The sequence below is a fragment of the Hyperolius riggenbachi genome, chromosome 9, assembly GCF_040937935.1.
Source record: "Hyperolius riggenbachi isolate aHypRig1 chromosome 9, aHypRig1.pri, whole genome shotgun sequence".
In the NCBI taxonomy this organism is placed as follows: Eukaryota; Metazoa; Chordata; class Amphibia; order Anura; family Hyperoliidae; genus Hyperolius; species Hyperolius riggenbachi.
Window position 1 is genome coordinate 24387134 of NC_090654.1, and position 13685 is coordinate 24400818.

General features: G+C 46.8%; 1 protein-coding gene across 7 annotated transcripts in view; it reads left to right on the forward strand.

Moving 5' to 3' along the window:
• The window catches only part of LOC137532040 (Fc receptor-like protein 5), a 353036-nt gene that overhangs the window by 15601 nt on the left and 323750 nt on the right, over positions 1-13685 (forward strand). The window contains exon 1 of one of the 7 annotated variants that reach the window (XM_068252145.1): positions 2668-2842. The exons of the other annotated variants lie outside the window; for them this stretch is intronic. The gene's annotated coding sequence lies outside the window, so the exon portion shown is untranslated. Of the gene's footprint in view, positions 1-2667; positions 2843-13685 lie in introns of those variants that run through there. 7 annotated transcript variants of the gene reach the window in all.

Below are 13685 nucleotides of genomic sequence, written 5' to 3' on the forward strand. Positions count from 1 at the left end.
CCTTTGGTTCATGTGGATGCAACTGGTTGTAAACTATGAAGCTATTCACTACTGCCAGCTCCAACAACCAAAAAAAGGTCTTCCTCCACCACTTCACTGACTTCCTGTTGAAAGAGTAACTACTGGTGTAATGATCAAATCGGTCAACCGCTCCCATGTGTTTAGTATATTCTACAACTGCTGTGGGCTTCTCAACATTTTCAGTCACTCTACCTTTTCTTCTTCTCTGCTGTCGTTGTAGTAGCAGGGTAGAAAGTGCTAAGCATGTGTATAATACGCTTATCCTTCCATGCCAATACCATCTCTTCACTGTCAAGTTTCCAAGCACGAACTTTACAACTCTTCAGTTTCAGTTTTTTTTATTTCACTTGGTAGACCGATTGGGCATGACCGTTCCAGTTATGTGAATTTTTTCTTTTAGTTACTCTAAATGTAACTAATATGTGACTGGTATAAAATTGATCTGTAAATAAATGGTATCCATGTCCAGGAGTGGCTTGTTTCAGATTTGTACAAAGATGAAGGACAATGCGAGCTGAAAATGGCAAGTCTGGCCTTGGCAAGCTTTCCGTAGTTGCAGATTCATAAAACGGTTCAAACGCAAAGAGGTATCCAGTCTCACAATCAGCCATAGAAAACACTCGTAGTCCCCACTAGCTTGGTTTCTGAGGATTGTACATCTGCTACTTTGATCTTCCTTTGAAACTAATTGTGCTTTCGTCAATCACTACATTCCTATGGGCAGTGGCGTAGCTACAAACCTCTGGGCCCCGATGCGGAATCTGTATGAGGGCCCCCCCGCCACCCCTTGCCCCCCCCTATGAACACACACGCCAATTTACTAGCAACCTACTTTGATACACACACGCCAATTTACTAGTAACCCACTTTGATACACGCACGCACACACACACATACATTGTACACACACACACACACACACACACACATTGTACACACACACCCTGATGCATACATAAGTTCTACTGTACATACTGGCGGTAGCAGAGATCAGCACATGCTGCAGCTAGTTTACTATCAATACAGACAAAGAGTAATACCTTATACTGTACATACTGGAGACAGAAGAAATCAGTACATGCTGCAGCTAGTTTACCATCAATACAGACACAGAGTAACAGCTTCTTCTGTACATACTGGAGGCAGCAGAGATCAGCACACACTGCAGATAGTTTATTATCAGTACAGGCCCAGAGTAACAGCTTATACTGTACATACTGGGGGCAGCAGGGATCAGCACACACTGTAGCTAGTTTACTATCAGTACAGGCACAGAACAGCTTATACTGTACATACTGGAGGTAGGAGAGGTCAGCAAGCACTGCAGCTAGTTTACTGTCATTACAGGCACAGAGGACAGGGCACGCATGCACACACACACACACACACACACACACACACACACACACACACACACACACACACACACACACACACACACACACACACACACACACACACACACACACACACACACACACACACACACACACACACACACACACACACACACACACACACACACACACACACACACACACACACACCTACAATTAGCTGGTGAGAAATCTGTGCAAATGAGGCAAAAAAATCTGAAAATAATGTTCTTTATTGTGGGTATTTAAAGAGAACCCGAGGTGGCTTTGTATAACGTTAGTGGGGCACAGAGGCTGGTTGGGCACACTAACACCAGCCTCTGTTGCCCCATCGTGTGTGTCAAAGACCCCCCTGCTCGCCGCTATCCTCCCCGCAGTGCGTCGCCAGCACAATGTTTACCCTAGCGCTGTCTGTCAGCGCCGCTCCCCCGCCTCCTCCGCATCGCCGCTACCCGCCCTCGTCCCTTCCCTCCAATCAGCGGGAGGGAAGGGACGAGGGCGGGTAGCGGCGATGCGGAGGAGGCGGGGGAGCGGCGCTGACAGACAGCGCTAGGGTAAACATTGTGCTGGCGACACGCTGCGTGTCGCCAGCATTGCGGGGGTATAGCGGCGAGCAGGGGGGTCTTTGACACACACCATGGGGCAACAGAGGCTGGTGTTAGTGTGCACAACCAGCCTCTGTGCCCCACTAACGTTATACAAAGCCACCTCGGGTTCTCTTTAAGTAGTGCAACCTGTTTGTGCCCTGTAGAGGAATTTCCCAGATCAGATTTCTCCAGTGATTCAATCCAACAGCATTTGCATTATTCAGCAGGGTATGACTGTCAGTTTACAGCACTGTAGTGTCAGCCTCTCCCAGACAGACTTCCGTGAATCTCCAACTCAGTCTCAAGTGGCATGATAACAGAGAACATTAGATAACACAATGAGCACTGCACAGTACAGACCAGACTTTGCTACATCTCTAGACTGAGGCTGACATGTCACAATAACAGGTGCATCTGCAATATTTCAGTAGACAATCTACCGGCTGCAGTGAAAATGGATCCTTTCTTCAGGCTGACAGTGGCATCCTCCTCCCTGTCATTTGACCTGCCCCTGCATCCTCCGTGTCCCGATGTGCTGCCTTCCTGGTCCTGGGCTGTGGGCTGCCTGGCTCAGCACAGAGTCTACTCTCCCTTCCTGCTCCCCATCAGCCCGGGCTCCATTCAAACACTTCTGGGGGCGGAGCTACAGCTGTAGCATCAGAGCAGCAGGCGACAGGGAGAAGGGGCAGAGCGGCTTGTTACTACAAGCTACCTGGCCACTGCGATACATGGGGAGTACTAGAGAGCGGCTGCCATAGCAACAACAGACGCTGCATGAGGAGCAGAAAGCGGCTGCCATAATAACAGATGCTGACGGCCCGGGACACCGCTTCTGCTCAGCGCATCATGTGGCTTGAGGTTCGTGGCACAGTGAGGAGGGTCCGTAGCACGTGCTTCGGATCTTCAGGCCTAACAACGCCCCTGCGCGCTGCAATCCTCGTCCTCGCAAAAACATTATTTTATGCAAACAGGGAGGGGGGGCCCGGCGGCCGGGCCCCCCCTCAAGGCTTCAGGTCGGCGGGCCCTGTCGCGAATGCGACCTCTGCGACCTCCATTGCTACGCCCCTGCCTATGGGGTATAAACAGACTTCTGCGTCTTTCTTTCATATGCTCTGTCAAGTTCCTGACCTCCCAACCACTAGTTTGAGGGCCTTCAGGACCACTGATGGGTGGAGAAACATGTAGCATCCAATGGATCTGACTAAATCGCTCACGAAAAAAGATATCTCCAAAAAAGGGGGTGTAATTGATCCACTGAGTTGAGAAAAAATCCTGGATAGATCCCCTTTCTTGCAGTGCCATCCTAAGAATGACTCCAAAGTATGCTTTTATTTCCTGCATAGTAACATCAGTCCAGCTCCTCCAGATGGATCTGGGTGAAGGAGGGTTATTTTCTAACTTCCTTTTGGCATAAACATTTGTTTCATTAATAATTTCTTCTAAAAGGGCCGGTGTAAAAAAAAAAGCTAAAAAAAAACCACTGACAGTTTCTGGAACATTAGCTGCAGGCAGTTGTACCCCTGCATTACACACAGTAAAGGGAAAATTATGCAGCAAGCAGTCACTGGTAGGAGAGAAGCTTGCCCATTTTCTGTGATCACCATCACCCTCCCCACTTTCAGCAGCTTGCCCACCTTCATCAGCCTCATCAATATCAGTGTCATCACTGTAGCAATAATCCTCATCATCAGTGACAGTATAGTCAATGTCATCACCAGAATCCTGCACACCTGATTCTGAGCTGCTGTCATTCATAATCTGCTGTGCCACCTCAAACGCTGTCATTTTTCTTTTACGTGCTGCAGAGGATTCCATTGCTCCGCTGTGTAAGGTATTTGCAAGGAATTTTCAAAAAAATAACCGGAAGGGATCTGCAAGAAGGAATATGCAAGGGATAAGCCAGGAATCTGTCAGAAGTTTTCTGCCAGGAATATGCCAGGAATCTGCAAAAAAAGGCCATGCAGAAAAGCAGGAACAATCAGCAACAACAAAGCAGAGTTGATGCTGCTACTTCCTGCCAGCGCTGATCACCCACTTCCTGTGTAGGGGAAGGGGGTACCATCTGTGTTGGCATGTAGTTTTACATGCCCACTAAGTATAGGGACAGAGATCAGGCTTTCCGTGCGGCCAGATGCGCCGCAAAACACCGCTGAATTAAATGTCCCGCATAGCGGGACATTCGACTAGAGCGCGGATTTCGCGTTGTCCCTCTATGCGGGTTATTGTTTTAAGTTCCTGGGCCTGCCTCCAGTATTTCACAACAGCGAAAGCCTAGCACTATATAACCAATGCATAAGAAAGAGAAACGTGGGCACCATTACCAGAAGCTTTAATTTAAGCAGGTAAGGACCACAGGCTTTACCCCCCCACCTTTTCTGCCCACCAACAGAGTTTTCTGTTGGTGGGCTCTGATTGCTGCTGCAGGCAGTGTTATTTTTTTTATTAATTTAATTAGCTTTTTTTACTAATAAAAATGACAATTTAAAAATATATATATATATCCCCGATCCCTTCCCCCTCCCGCCTTCGATCACAGCGATCAGCTCTCATAGACATCTGCTTATAAGAGCCGATTGCTCTGTGAGCCTCCCAAGGGGACAACCGAGTGACACGGCTGTCCCCTGCACAACACTGCCATAGATCGCAGTGCTTTACAGTGTAAATAGACAGCAATTTCGCCAGTCTCATAGCGCTGGGAGACTGATGGCGCTGGGAGACTGATGACAGAGCGGAGCACCATCATTCAAGCGGAGATGCGCGCGCATTGGCAAGCGTAATCTCCTGCAAGACGTGCCCCCAGGATTGCACGCCAATTGGCGTTAGGCAGTCTTGGGGCTGCCGCCGTGTCCACGCCAATTGCGTGGAGTGGTCTTTAAGTAGTTAATCCAGTTACGTGAACAGTGCTTGTTAGATGATAAATCACATATATATCACCCTTTCAGGGCTGCTGCTAGTCACAGGGACAAGTAGTCGACAATTGTTTCATGCTAATTGCACTATATAACAGTAACAAGCTTATCACAGCATGCAAAATGAAAGCTTCCAATCTTTGATAAGATAAGGACACTAAGGTTTTGTCCACACTTGTCAGGTTGCAGATCGGAAAACCTTTTAAATGGATCAGTTTTTCTAAAAGCTGATCAGTGTGCTTTTGCTTTTGATGCAGAGGGGAGGCGCAGTCAGTAAGCAATCGGCTTTGGCATCCGTTTTGTGTGTTCTCTGTGTAGAGGCAGATCCATTTTTGGTATCTGGGCTCCATGAAAATGTGGCAAATCCGGACTCTCCGTTCAGTTTTCCAAAACAGAGCCCACAGATCTGGTTTTTTAAGTGTGTGAAGATGGCCGCTATTTTTAACATTGGTATCCGTTGCTCCGTTTTTGTCCAGGCAAAAAAAATGGAGCCACGGATAAGGTTTTGAAAGAAGTGTGAACCAACCCTGTTCACTAAACCTGTCCAACCTACATTTCCGATCTTACTCAGAGGGACACACCTAGCCGCTCATTCCGCTCCTCCAATGAACTTCGCCTGACCGTCCCCCGCATCACCCAGTCCCATGCACGCCTCCAGGACTTCTCAAGAGCTGCTCCAACACTATGGAACTCCCTACCTCCACCCATTAGTGCAGCCCCCTCCTTCAACATCTTCAAGAAGGCCCTCAAAACTCACCTTTTCACTCTGGCCTACCACCCCTCACAAGTGCTCTAAACCCACAGCTGAACTCTGGTCCCCTACCTTTCGTGTCCTTACCTCTCCCTCTAGATTGTAAGCCTTTGGGCAAGGTCCTCCTCCTTTTGAGTCCTACCTGATCATGCACCTCCATTACTGTGCACCCATGCTATGCATCTGAGTGAACCTAACTTGCCTAATCTCCATGCTCCATCCAGTGACTGACTAAGCATTACCTTGTACTCATACTGTGCTGCCTGATCTGGTCTTTCTTGTATTCCTGTATTGTGATATTGCTGAATGTCACCCCTAAATATTGTCTGTAACCTAAACTAATGTCCAGCGCTGCATAATATGTTGGCGCTTTATAAGTACAATAAATAAATAAATCCTAAGGCCCAGTGCACACCAAAAACCTGTAGCAGATCTGCTAACGATAGAGGTTTTTGAAGCAGATTTTCAGAGCGTTTCCTAGGCATGTTTAGAGAGGTTTTCTAAACATGTTTAGCGTGTTTTTTTTGGAGCATTTTTGTGTATCAGATTACAAATATTGTTACAGTAAACCTGTTACTGAACAGCTTCTGTAACAAAAACGCCTGGAAAACCGCTCTAATCTAGTGTTTTTCAGAGCTGTTTTCCACTTTCCTAACATTGAGGCAGAAACGCCTCAGAAATCTAAAAAATGCTGCAGCCCCCGAGTTTGCGTTTGTGGAAAAAACAAACTGATCTGGGGTGCACCATCCCATTAAAATACATCACCCAAGCGGTTTTCAAACAGCTAGTGTTTTTAAAAAGGCTCCAGAACCGCTCTGGTGTGCACCAGCCCTAAGACCAGAAGGTAATTGAATCCCTGTCTCCCTTTGAAGAGTTTACACAGTGATGTAAGCCTGTTGTCTAGGTCAGGGGTCCCCAACCTTTTTCAGCCCGAGGACCTCTATCCAGGCCAAACTTTTCTCTGGGGCTGTGGTCGGGGTTAGTCGGGGGGGGGGGGGGGAGAACGGACGGTGAAGTCGGGGTTAGCGGAGGGTTAATGGGGTTAGCAGCGGGTGCCCCCCCATTTGGAGAGTATAGATAGGTAGGTAGCGAGGTATAAATGTCCCCTGTATAGGGTATCTAGGTATAGTTGCCCCTTTATAGCTAGTATAGTTGCCCCCACATAGCTAGTATAGTTGCCCCCACATAGCTAGTATAGTTGCCCCCGCATAGCTATTATAGTTTCGCCGGCATAGCTAGTATAATTGTCGCCGCATAGCAAGTATAGTTGCCCCCACATAGCTAGTATAGTTGCCCTGCATAGCTAGTACAGTTGCCCCCGCATAGCTATTATAGTTTCGCCCGCATAGCTAGTATAATTGTCGCCGCATAGCAAGTATAGTTGCCCCCACATAGCTAGTATAGTTGCCCTGCATAGCTAGTACAGTTGCCCCCGTATAGCTAGTATAGTTGCCCTGCAGAGCTAGTATAGTTGCCCCCGTATAGCTAGTATAGTTGCACCAACATAGCTAGTATAGTTGCCCCCACATAGCTAGTATAGTTGCCCCCACATAGCTAGTATAGTTGCCCTGCATAGCTAGTATAGTTGCCCCCGTATAGCTAGTATAGTTGCACCCACATAGCTAATATAGTTGCCCCCACATAGCTAGTATAGTTGCCCTGCATAGCTAGTATAGTTGCCCCCGTATAGCTAGTATAGTTGCACCCACATAGCTAATATAGTTGCCCCCACATAGCTAGTATAGTTGCCCTGCATAGCTAGTATAGTTGCCCCCACATAGCTAGTATAGTTGCCCCCACATAGCTAGTATAGTTGCCCCCACATAGCTAGTATAGTTGCCCTGCATAGCTAGTATAGTTGCCCCCGTATAGCTAGTATAGTTGCACCCACATAGCTAATATAGTTGCCCCCACATAGCTAGTATAGTTGCACCCACATAGCTAGTATAGTTGCCCCCACATAGCTAGTATAGTTGCCCTCACATAGCTAGTATAGTTGCCCTGCATAGCTAGTATAGTTGCCCCCGTATAGCTAGTATAGTTGCACCCACATAGCTAGTATAATTGTCGCCGCATAGCAAGTATAGTTGCCCCCACATAGCTAGTATAGTTGCACCAACATAGCTAGTATAGTTGCCCCCACATAGCTAGTATAGTTGCCCCCACATAGCTAGTATAGTTGCCCTGTATAGCAAGTATAGTTGCCCCCGTATAGCTAGTATAGTTGCCCCCGTATAGCTAGTATAGTTGCCCTGCATAGCTAGTATAGTTGCCCTGCATAGCTAGTATAGTTGCCCCCGTATAGCTAGTATAGTTGCACCAACACAGCTAGTATAGTTGCACCCACATAGCTAGTATAGTTGCCCCCACATAGCTAGTATAGTTGCCCCCACATAGCTAGTATACTTGCACCCACATAGCTAGTATAGTTGCACCCACATAGCTAGTATAGTTGCCCCCACATAGCTAGTATAGTTGCCCTGCATAGCTAGTATAGTTGCCCTGCATAGCTAGTATAGTTGCCCCCGTATAGCTAGTATAGTTGCCCCCATATAGCTAATATAGTTGCCCTGCATAGCTAGTATAGTTGCCCCCGTATAGCTAGTATAGTTGCACCCACATAGCTAGTATAGTTGCCCCCACATAGCTAGTATAGTTGCCCTGCATAGCTAGTATAGTTGCCCTGCATAGCTAGTATAGTTGCCCCCGTATAGCTAGTATAGTTGCCCCCATATAGCTAATATAGTTGCCCTGCATAGCTAGTATAGTTGCCCTGCATAGCTAGTATAGTTGCCCCCGTATAGCTAGTACAGTTGCCCCCGTATAGCTAGTATAGTTGCCCTGCATAGCTAGTATAGTTGCCCCCGTATAGCTAGTACAGTTGCCCCCGTATAGCTAGTATAGTTGCCCTGCATAGCTAGTATAGTTGCCCCCGTATAGCTAGTACAGTTGCCCCCGTATAGCTAGTATAGTTGCCCCCACATAGCTAGTATAGTTGCCCCCACATAGCTAGTATAGTTGCCCCCATATAGCTAATATAGTTGCCCCCGCATAGCTAGTATAGTTGCCCCCACATAGCTAGTATAGTTGCACCCACATAGCTAGTATAGTTGCCCCCACATAGCTAGTATAGTTGCACCCACATAGCTAGTATAGTTGCCCCCACATAGCTAGTATAGTTGCACCCACATAGCTAGTATAGTTGCCCCCACATAGCTAGTATAGTTGCCCTGCATAGCTAGTATAGTTGCCCCCGTATAGCTAGTATAGTTGCACCCACATAGCTAATATAGTTGCCCCCACATAGCTAGTATAGTTGCCCTGCATAGCTAGTATAGTTGCCCCCGTATAGCTAGTATAGTTGCACCCACATAGCTAGTATAGTTGCACCCACCTAGCTAATATAGTTGCCCCCACATAGCTAGTATAGTTGCCCTGCATAGCTAGTATAGTTGCCCCCGTATAGCTAGTATAGTTGCACCCACATAGCTAGTATAGTTGCCCCCACATAGCTAGTATAGTTGCACCCACATAGCTAGTATAGTTGCCCCCACATAGCTAGTATAGTTGCCCTGCATAGCTAGTATAGTTGCCCCCACATAGCTAGTATAGTTGCCCCCGTATAGCTAGTATAGTTGCCCCCACATAGCTAGTATAGTTGCCCCCACATAGCTAGTATAGTTGCCCCCGTATAGCTAGTATAGTTGCACCCACATAGCTAGTATAGTTGCACCCACATAGCTAGTATAGTTGCACCCACATAGCTAGTATAGTTGCCCCCACATAGCTAGTATAGTTGCCCCCGTATAGCTAGTATAGTTGACCCCGTATAGCTAGTATAGTTGCCCCCACATAGCTAGTATAGTTGCCCCCACATAGCTAGTATAGTTGCACCCACATAGCTAGTATAGTTGCCCCAGTATATCCCACTCCCCCCGCGGACGCCGCTCCTGTTACCTTATGATCTGGCGGCCGCTTCCTCTCTTAGATTCCCCGTAGCATCTCTCCTCTTTGCAGCATCTCCTATTATAGCAGCTCGCCCCACGGCTGCTGTAATGAGGGAAGGAAGGACAGCGGTTCCCATGGTAACGGCAATCGCCGCTACAGGAAGCCACTGTACCGCTTCCTTCCCTCCATACAGCAGCCGTGGGACAAGCTGCTGTAATAGGAGATGCTGCAAAGAGGAGAGACGCTATGGGGAATCTAAGAGAGAAAGCGGCCGCCAGATCATAAGGTAACAGGAGCGGCGGCCCCGGAGGGGGGGGGGGGGGTTGAGATGACAGACCCGCCGTGGCCCGGCTGAAAACTGCCCACAGAGCGGCAGTGGGCCGCAGCCCGGTGGTTGGGGACCCCTGGTCTAGGTTATGTGTGCTGTCGGAGGGAAAGTAAGCTGTGGAAGTAGGGAGGAAAAATGAACTCCCAGAGAAGCAGTAAAGATAGAAACCAGCAGAAATATTAATTCTTTTTTTTTCATATCACATTTCTCCTAAATCTGACAGTGAGTACCAAAAACAACAATATAGATAAGCTTAATAGGTAATGTCTTATTGGTTGATTTCTTTTTTTTCAGTTAATATGGTATTCTCATGTCACTCATGCCAATAGCAATTCTAAGGGTACGTACAGACATACGATAACGATCGTTCGTTCTGAACGACGAACGATGTTAAAGGAGGTATCGACCGATGATCGTTTGAAGAAAGGCCACTTTGAACATCGTTCGTGTATGAACGATCTTGGAACGAGCGTTGCGTGCGCAACATGATGTATAAACTGATTTCAAACACAAGTGTCAAAAAGAACTGTTTGAGCATGTGCAAAGCTTTGAGAACGAACGATCAACGACCGATCGTTGTACAGACATTACTTTTTGAACGATGGTCGTTGGAAAAGATCTGGCAGAATGGATCGTTCTTTACCAACGACATATCTCGTTGGTCGGTCGTTTTAATGATCGTTCGTGCACTTTTTACGAACGATCGTCGGGCAATGATGTCGGTAAAGATCGTTTTAAACGACTATAGTCGCATGTCTGTACGCACCCTAAGAAGTTCATCAGCTACTGGCTTTGATAAGCTTAAAAAGGAACAGCAGTAACAATAATATAATGAATCCATTTTTTTTTACAATATCAATTTATAAATGATTTAGTCAGTATTTGCCTATTGTAAATCTTTCCTCTCCCTTGTTTATGTTCTGAAATTTATCACAGGTGGAGAAATCTTTAGTCCTGCCTAGAGACGGCCTTAACTATTCACCAGCGAACAGTTCCTGGTTTAGGCCTCGTTCACATCTGAGGAGCGCAGATGGTCGTGCGATCCGAACGCAGCGCATCCGATTGCACGCCATCTGCTGTCTGCTGCGCTGCTGATCCCATCCATTGACAGTGATGGGATCAGCTCGGCGCTTGCGGGCAATTTGCAGGCAGCAGTACGCAAGCGCTTCCCAGTGCATCGTACTGCTGCGCAGCGCAGTAGATGTGAACAGTAGAAGGGATGTCTATGCCCTTCTGCCGTTCCTGCGTTTCAGCACATCATACGCGCTTCCATATCCGCACGAAAGCGCGTATGATGTGAACAAGGCCTAACTTGGGCCATTCACATCTAACACTATTTTTTTTTCAAAAATGATTTTGTTTGCATTTTTTACATTAAAGGAATGGGTGCACCAGGTGCCAGGCTAGGTGAGGGTGACAGGTGAAGGCAGGCGGGGAGGACAGTGGGAGGCAGTGGCTATACGTCTGCGTAGGACAAGCTTCTCAGCTATACTAAAGTGTATAGTTGAAAAGCATCCTTACATTTTGGCTCCAAGGCTCCCCATTGGTTCTTTAACAGACCAATGGGGGTCAGGAGAATCCCCATTGGTCTGTTAAAGAACCAATGGGGAGCCTTAGAGCCAAAATTTAAAGATGCTTTTCAGCTATACACTTATGCGGATATATAGCCGGTGCCTCCCGCTGTCCTCGCCGCCTGCCTTCACCATGGGCGCACCAGGTGCCAGGCTAGGTGAGGGTGACAGATGAGGGAGGCAGGGAGGACAGCGGGGGCAGCGGCTATGCATCCTAAAGGACGCATTCTCACCTATGCTAATTAGTATAGCTGCGCGGGGGTGTCGTGTGTGGCGGCAGAGATCTTCAATCAAGCCAATGAAGATCGCAAGATTAGAGGATATTGGCATGGTAACTTTTTTTTAAAGGTACAGGTAAGTATTTATTGTTAGTTTAGAATAATAAAATACTTCTTTGTTATTGTGTTTTTATTTCATTTAACCCTTTGCGGAAATGTGTAAGGGGTACCTTGTACCCTTATACTCATTTCTCCTGGGGGGGGTGGGGGTGGGCATCTGGGGGTCCCTTTCTTAAAGGGGGCTCCCAGATGCCACCATGGACCCCCCCCCCCAGGGAGTTGTCACCCCCACCTCCTCCTAGGGCACCGGAGGAGGGAAAGAGCCCCTTGTCCATGGATTGGACAAGGGCTCGGGGGAAAAGGGGAAGGCTTGGCCGCCCCTCTCCCCCGGAGCCCACCCATACCATGGACCATGCAGGCTGGTATAGCAAAGGGTGCAAAGTCCCAGTCGGCCGGGGCTCCGCATTCTGGTTATACCAGCCTACATGGCGGACAAGGGGCTAAAGACATCATTTATTTTTATATGTCCCACACTATGAAATATATATATATATATATATATATATATATATATATATATATATATATACATTTATGTGCATGTTAATACATTATCAGTTATTTTAGCGCAGTGACTTTGCTACTTTTTCCCGCTAACTTTAACATTGATTTTCTTCAAAACGTAAGGTCTTTAAAAAAAAAAATGTTTCTATTGTCCCCACTGTCTTCCTTAATGGGTACCTAAACTGAGACAGATATGGATGTTTCCATTTAAACCATACCAGTAGCTTGGCACTCCTGCTGACCTATTTGGCTGCAGTAGTGGCTGAATCACACACCTGAAACAAGCATGCAGCTAATCCAGTCTGACTTCTGTCAGAGCACCTGATCTGCTACGTGTTTGTTCAGGGCCTGTGGCTGACAGTATTAGATCAGCAGGAGAGTCAGGCAGCTGGTATTATTTTAAAAGGAAAAATCCATATCCTTCTTAGTTTAGGTTCCCTCTAACATACCCTACAAATTTGGTGTTTCAAGCACTTATGTGGGCTTTGCTATTAACTGCGAAAGTCAGTGGCTATCTCCCTGCCATTTAAGTCTATGGAGCCCATCGCAAATGGCTTGTGAACACTTGCAGTAAATTTACATTTGCGTACCTAAAATTTGATGTCCGCTACATCACTGGTCCTTCCAGGTGAATTCTGCAGAACATTCATTTGCTGAGAGTTCTATGTATTGAGGGAGATACTGTCTGCTTGGCAGTTTCCCACAATGCAATGGGGTTCACAGACAGAAAAACTGTTAGGGCCATTGCTCTGACATCAATAGAAAAGAACGACTGGATCTTTACCTAGATGTTGTGCAATTGTAGCAATTTAATGTGCCTATTGCCCGAACAACATGTTGTTTCTGCCAGAAGACCTTTACCTTCCATTACTCTGACATCACACTGTGGGAGGGGTTTCACCACAATATCAGCTACATAGACCCCTCTGATGATCTGTTCAAAAAAAAAGGTAACCATTTTTCATGGGAAAGGGGGTATCAGCTACTGATTGGGATGAAGTCCAATCCTGGGTTAAAGCTCCTCTTTAGGGGGTACCCGAGGTGACATGATGAGATAGACGTGTGTATGTACAGTGCCTAGCACACTAATAACTATACTGTGTTCCTTTTTAGATTACATTAGGTATGTAAGTGGCAGTTCCTGTCTGAGTCAGGGCTGGGTCAGACTACAGTGTGATAAGAGAAATCACAACTATAAAACACTTTCCTAGCAGAAAATGGCTTCTGAGAGCAGGAAATAGATAAGAAGGGTCAATAGTTCATAGATTTTAGCTCTGGCATACATCAATGAATGTGTCATTGGGCAAAAACAATAAAACAGTAAAAACTTAAAAAGTAGATTTAAATATAAA